Source organism: Papio anubis, chromosome 6 (genome assembly GCF_008728515.1).
Source record: "Papio anubis isolate 15944 chromosome 6, Panubis1.0, whole genome shotgun sequence".
Classification (NCBI taxonomy): domain Eukaryota; kingdom Metazoa; phylum Chordata; class Mammalia; order Primates; family Cercopithecidae; genus Papio; species Papio anubis.
In genome coordinates this window covers 110933767-110941009 of record NC_044981.1, presented here as the reverse complement: position 1 = coordinate 110941009, position 7243 = coordinate 110933767, and the positions used below count along the sequence as shown (strand labels likewise).

The 7243-nt window shown below is 37.6% G+C and overlaps 1 long non-coding RNA gene across 3 annotated transcripts in view; it reads right to left on the bottom strand.

The window, feature by feature from the left end:
- Window positions 1–216: 216 nt before the first annotated feature.
- Window positions 217–7243, bottom strand: part of LOC103883941 — a 29029-nt gene continuing 22002 nt past the window's right edge. For all 3 annotated transcript variants that reach the window (XR_646338.4, XR_004184388.1, XR_004184387.1), the window contains exons 2-3: window positions 2377–2444; window positions 217–561 (exon numbers count right to left, since the gene is read on the bottom strand). This is a non-coding gene — a long non-coding RNA (uncharacterized LOC103883941). The remainder of the gene's footprint in view (window positions 562–2376; window positions 2445–7243) is intronic.

Genomic DNA, 7243 nt, shown 5'->3' with positions numbered 1-7243 from the left:
GGATCCACCTGCCTCAGCCTCCCAAAGTGTTGGGATTACAGAGGTGCACTACCATGCCTGGTGCCCTATGACCTTTCATCTGTAAATACTCTGATGGGTTATCTCCTATGAATAAGGGTATTCTCTAATGAACATATAATGATCAAAATCAGGATATTTAGCATTGTGACAATAATATTATCTAATGTACACGATCTACTAAAACTTTGCCAGTTGTCCCAATTATGCCATTTATTGCCATTTCTTTTTTCCATTTTAGGATCACACATTGTATTTAGTTATGTCTCCAGTCTCCTCAAACCTGCAACAGTTCTTCACCTTTTTGTTTTGTTTTGTTTTTTGTTTTGTTTGTTTTTGTCTTCGATGATACTGATATTTTTGCAGAGTCCAGGTCATTTGTTTTATAGAATAAGTTTCTCTGATTGTTCTTCATGATTCGATTGTTGGTAGGAATAACACAAGAGATGTTATGTCTCAGTGTATCACACCAGGAGAGGCATATATCAGCTTGTCTCATTATTGGTGATGTCCCCAACTGGTGGCCTCTGCCAGATTTTTCCCCTTTAGCAATAAATAAGTAATCATATTAGTTGAGTAATAACATTGATTCAGATAGAAATTTTTAGCATAAGTCACTATCTACAAAAGGAAAATGTCCTTTAAGCATGAGATTTTAACTGGCTTAAAATAACTAAATTTTATTGAAAACAAAAGTAGCTGCAGAGAAGGCAGCATTTATTACAATTAAATATTCAGTTTGCAAAATGCTTCATCTGAGATAATCTTATAATTTAGATAGGCAGCGCAGAAATTTCTCACTATATAAGGTGAGGAAATAGCTTACTCCATTAGAAATGATGGAGCAGGAACTTGTATCTTTCTTTCAAAAGTTTTGTACTTTTCCTACCATGCTGGACTGAAAAACATTAAATTACAAAGCCCTGATAGCCTGCAACTTTCTGGAAAAGTAAAATATTGTAGAGACTGAGATACTAGCTTTAGACTCAAAACTAGATTCAAACAATCCTGATTATATCACTAATCTGTGACACTTTGCTCAAAACAATTCATGTATCAGCATTTTAGTGTTTTCATCTAAAACATGGAATCATAAAACTTACCACATAATGTAGTTTGAGGATTTCACAGTTAATAAATGGAAGGCACCCAACAGAGTGTCTCACAGAATAAATGCATATCAATATTAGCTATTGTTATTCTTTGTAACTTTTGGAATTTGCTTTGGTGTCAACACCACTGCACCTACTCCTACCATCATCACCAATGCTTCCATCAATACTTCAGCCACCATATCAATAATCAGTGTTTTGAGAATCTATAGGAGGGACAGAGGCTACAAAAATGAATTGGAGACTGACCCTGCTCATAATGAAGAATCAACAGCTTACAATCCACTGTGGGAGGCAGAGGTGGGTGTATTGCTTGAGTCCAAGAGTTCAAGACCAGCCTGGGCAACACGGCAAAACCCCATCTCTACAAAAAACACAAAAAGTACCCAGGCATGACCTGTAGTCCTAGCTACCTGGGAGGTTGAGTTGGGAGGATCACTTGAGCCCAGGAAGTTGAGGCTGCTGTGAGCCTTGATCGCACCACTGCACTCCAGCCTGGGCAACAGAACAAGACCCTGTCTCAAAAATAAAAAAATAAAAATAAAAAAAGAGTTTACAATCAAGAGAAACAGACACATAAAATATTACTCTTTTATTGACACTAAAATTTAATGCTGAACTCTTCTCAAGTTGGATTTACCTATAATGTGATCACCAGCAGAGCCTTACTGGGATGGAAAATGTGACAAATACTAACAGCAATATTATGAGAATTGAAGTGGAGCAGCCCAAACACGAAGGAAAGAGATATGCTTTGGGGGAAGTTTAGAAACAGCTTTCAGTAAGACTGCACAACTTTGTCAGGCATTTGAAATAACGCTACCCAGTGAAAAATGTGCTGGGTGTGGTGGCTCATGCCTGTAATCCAAACACTTTGGGAGGCTGAGGCGGGAGGATCACTTGAGGTCAGGAGTTTGAGACCAGCCTGGCCAACATGGTGAAACCCCGTCTCTACTAAAAATACAAAAATTAGCCAGGCGTGGTGGTGAGTGCCTGTAATCCCAGTTACTGGAGAGGCTGAGGCAGGAGAATTGCCTGAGGCGGAGGTTGCAGTGAGCCGAGATCTTGCCACTGAACTTCAGTCTGGGTGACAGAGCGAGACACCATTTCAAAAAAAAAAAAAAAAGTGACCAAATTATAAAATAGGATCACCAGTCAGCAAAAAGCTGTAGCAATAGTTTTGTGGAAGGTGCTTGGATTCTAAATCCTCTGCAGGCTCTCTTGCTATGTCAGTGTTTTCACATACCTGGAAAACTTTCAAAGTTAGAACTCTAGTAGATACCATTGTTGGGAATTTGAGCATCTCTTTCCTTTCTGTAAAACAAGGGTTAATTAGAATAACTGTCAACAGAATTGTTACGAGAAGCAAATGTAAATAGCAACACACTCTGTCAGCAGCTATAGTTCCTCAAAGCAAAGGACTAAGAGCTGGTCATAGCTAATTATAAAGGAATTAAAGTCTGTTTTCCTTTTTCTTCCCAGCATTTCCACTTTAAAAAACCTCATATAAAATACATATAACATAAATTTTGCCTTCTTAACTTATAAATGTACAGTTTCGTGGCATTAAGTACATTCACATTGTTGTGTAACCGCTGCCACAAGCCATCTTCAAAACTTTGTTCATCTTGCAAAAATGAAACTCTGTACTCATTAAGCAATAACTTCCCATTTCCTCCTCCCCACCGCTCCTAACAACCACCATTCTACTTTCTTTCTCTATGAATTTGACTATTCTAGGCATGCTGTATAAGTGGAATCAGACTGTGTTTATTCTAGGTGTGCTGTAAAAGTGGACTCACACTGTATTTGACTATCTAGGCACTCTTTACAAGTGGAATCAGACTGTATTTGACTATTTACGCATTCTGTATGAGTGGAATCAGACTGTATTTGACTATGCTAGGCACTCTGTCTGTATAAGTGGAATCAGACTGTATTTGTCCTTCAAAGACTGGCTTATTTCACTTAGCATAATGTCCTCAATGTTTCTTCATGTTATAGCATGTGTCAGAATTTCCTTCCTTTTTAAACCTGAAATATATTCCATTGTATGCATATGCCATGTTCTGTTTATCCACTCATCTGTCTCTGCACACTTGCGTTGTTTCTATCTTTTGGTTGTTGTAAATAATGCTGCTATGAAAATGAGTGAACCAATATCTCTTTGAGACCCTGCTTTCAATTCTGAGGGATATATACCCAGAAGTGAAATTGTTAGATCCTATGGTCATTCTATTATTAGTTTTTTGAGGAACTGCCATAGTGTTTCCGTAGTGGCTGCACACTTCTTACATTCTCACCAGCAATGCACAAAGGTTTTCATTTCTCCACATCCTCACCCACACTTGTTATTTTCTGTTTTTTTTTTCTTTTCTTGTAGGCTTTCTAATGGGTATGAGGTAGTATCTGTTTCCACTTTTTAAAGAACCATTTCCTCCCTCTTCTGGTTTGCTCTGGATTTTTTTTGTTTTCCTCCTTTTTCTCAAAATCAAATTTAAGAAGAGATCTGTCTCTAATCACATTCTTCATATGAACATAAATCAGAAGTCTTCTCTAGATATAATGAAAACCAACCTCCACCCCACCACCCCAAAAAACAGAATACAGAGAAAAAGAAACCGAAGGAATAGAGAAAAAAGAAAACACAAATGATAGTTGAAAGAAATAGAAACATATCAGTAATTACGATAAATACATATGGACAAAATGCTTAGTTAACTAAGAAATAGTCATATTGCATTTAAAAAATCTAAATATATGCTATTTATGAAAGACACATTTAAACAAAAAGATATGGGAAGGTTGAAAGCAAAAGTGTATAAAAATGTATATCAGTCACATAACAACCAACATAAAATTGATCGACTATATTAATATTATGCAAAGTACTTTAACGCAAGAAAAGCATCAGTAGTGGTAAAGAGAGTCACTAAATAATGATAAAAATTTCATTCATCAGGTAGTTGTAATAATTCTAAATGTATATGTTCCTAAGAACACAGCATCAAAATAGAAAAATGAAAATTGACAGAAGCAAAAATCTGTAAGGACAAATAGACAAATCCACAACTAAAGAGAATATTTTAAACATATCTCTTGGTATTTGGTAGATCGACCAGACAAAAATTTGGTAAGAGAGCTGCTAAAAGTGCTGAAATGTAAATTTGGGTAAGTCACTGTGAAGAATAGAAATATGTAAACTATTTGGGATATGGCTATAAAAATTAACAGGATTATTTTTCCCCAATTACCCAAGAGAATAAATGCCTTTCGTCTGTGAAATAATCAACCAGACAAAAGCTTAGAAATTGTACTCTATTGGTGGGAAGTGAATTAGATGAGTAATGTTTCCCCTTGTTTTAAATAAAAAGGCTTTATACTATTAAAAATAATGACTATCTAATTGTGAGCAAACGTTAGAAAAACCCACCTTGAAGGACATTCTACAACATGTTGACCAGGACTCTTCAAAACTGTCAAGGTAAGGATTTGGGGATACTAAGGAAAAATGAAAACTAAATGGATTCTGGACTAGAAAAAAGGACATTAGTGAAAAAACAAACTGATTATATTGGAATAAGGTCTATTCCTTAGTTAATAGTATTGTAACAATGTCGATTTCTTGGTTTTAATAGATTTACCTCAGTTGTATACGTCGTTACCATTAGGGGAGGTTGGTTAGAGGGCATATAGAAACTCTGTTTTGTTTTGTAACTTTTTTGGAATTCTAAAATTATTTCAGAATAAAAAGTCTCAAAAAATAAACGATAACCAGTTAATCCGTTTACACATATCTAACTTCATTTTAACTTTAACATTTAATTTCTCTTGGTATTATCTACTCTTTGACCACCTGGCTTTAGAGATGAGATAAAATCTTCAAAGAACAGGTAGGAGAGAGCTTTTTGAATGCCAGAGTCACTTTTTCTTTGCATATTTTAAAGAGACTGCTTGTGTATTTACTTACTGTTACCAAATATAATGTGTAGTGTATTTCAAACAATAGTGAATACTCCTTGGTTTGTACTTGAATTAAGTTGACTAATAATTATAAAGAGTTTTTTCCATGTTCAAGGGCAACTTGATTTTTTTTTTTTTTTAATTGAAAAAGGGAGTAACATTTGCTGAGCCAGGAATTATTTATGCTATGCTCTTTTAGCCAAGGTTTCTTTATTTCTTTGTTTTGCTTCCAACTTTCTTTCCTTTGAAATTGGTGCTTTGGTGACTTTGATCTAAGGCAGAGAAGTTCAAAGGCATTGCTGAGGCAGACCAGTAGCACCTCATTCTTTCTCTTATTGATACCAGCACAGCTATTGCTGATAGCTTATATATCTGCATGTTCAGATATTGCTTATAAAAATAACTGTCTAAACCAGGCATGGTGGTCCATACCTGTAATCCCAGCAACTCAGGATATTGAGGCTGGAGGATCACTTGAGCCCAAGAGTTTTGAGATTGCAGTGAGCCATGATCGCGCCACTGCACTCCAGGCTGTGTGCAGAGCAAGACTTTGACTCTAAAAATAATAATGGCAATAATAATTAGTAAATGATCAATCAATAAATATCTGAGTTCCTTTATTAGTGCCATAAGGAATGGGTCAGTCTCATAAAAATAAATATCTGATTTATACTTCTGAGTAACTGAAATGACTTCCTTTTCATTGACTGAATTTCCCTTATGCTTTTCCTCTTGAATCTTCCTTATTAGTGTCATATAAAAATGCATTTTTCAGCATATTAAGGCCATCGTAGTCTAACCTCAATGTCTGTGCAAGAAGGAACAATTTTAAGACATGACTATAATTGTCACATTTCCCTAAGTCTTTTCTACTTCAGACTAAAAGAAATGGATAGTTGAACACTGAAAAGGAACTCTTGTTGAAATCTTATGAATGTTTGGAGTAAGCAAAAATGAAAACTCAGGAGGAAATGGGAACCATAAATATTCTGCTTAGTGAATCATACATTATATTAGTCACCCATTTGACAAACACTTATTGAGTCTGAGGCACTCTGTTAGGCACTGAAGATAAAGAACTTTTTCCCTGACCAACAATCAAATAAGTGCCCATTTTCAAGCGGATGCTCTTTTAGATACGGTACCCCTCTCATAAAAGTTATATCCGCAGCCGGGTGCGGTGGCTCATGCCTGTCATCCCAGCACTTTGGGAGGCCAATGTGGGAGAATCGTGAGGTGGGAGTATCATGAGGTCAGGAGATGGAGACCATCCTGGCCAACATGGTGAAACTCCGTCTCTACTAAAAATACAAAAAATTAGCTGGACGTGGTGGGGCGCGCCTGTAGTCCCAGCTACTCGGAAAGCTGAGGCAGGAGAATCGCTCGAACCAGGGAGGCGGAGGTTGCAGTGAGATGAGATCACGCCGCTGCACTCTGACCTAGCGACAGGGCAAGACTCCATCTCAAAAAAAAAAAAAAAAAAAAAAAGGCCTGGAGCGGAGGCTCAAACCTGTAATCCCAGCACTTTGGGAGGCCGAGACGGGCGGATCACGAGGTCAGGAGATCGAGACCATCCTGGCGAACACGGTGAAACCCCGTCTCTACTAAAAAGTACAAAAAAACTAGCTGGGCGTGGTGGCGGGTGCCTGTAGTCCCAGCTACTCAGGAGGCTGAGGCAGGAGAATGGCGTGAACCCGGGAGGCGGAGCTTGCAGTGAGCCGAGATCGCGCCACTCACTCCAGCCTGGGAGACAGAGCCAGACTCTGTCTTAAAAAAAAAAAAAGAAAAAAGTAAACAAATAGATAAACAAGGTAATTTTAGAGAGTGTTAAGTCTTTTGAAAAGAAAATAAAGCAGAATAACAGAATGGAGATGGAATGAGGTGAAGGGTGAGGTCTAGTCTGGGTAGGGTGGGGAGGGTTGGCCCTCTAAGGAGATAACATGCTGAATTGGAATATTCTTAGAAACAGCAAGAGTGGTGCCAGGCCCTTGGGTGGGAATGAACTTGATGTGTTTGTTTTATTTTTATTTTTATTTTTTTGAGAGGGAGGCTTGCTCTTGTCACCCAAGCTGCTGCTGTGCAGTGGTGCGATCTCAGCTCACTGCAACCTCCGCCTTCCACGTTCAAGTGATTCTCCTGCCTCAGCCTCC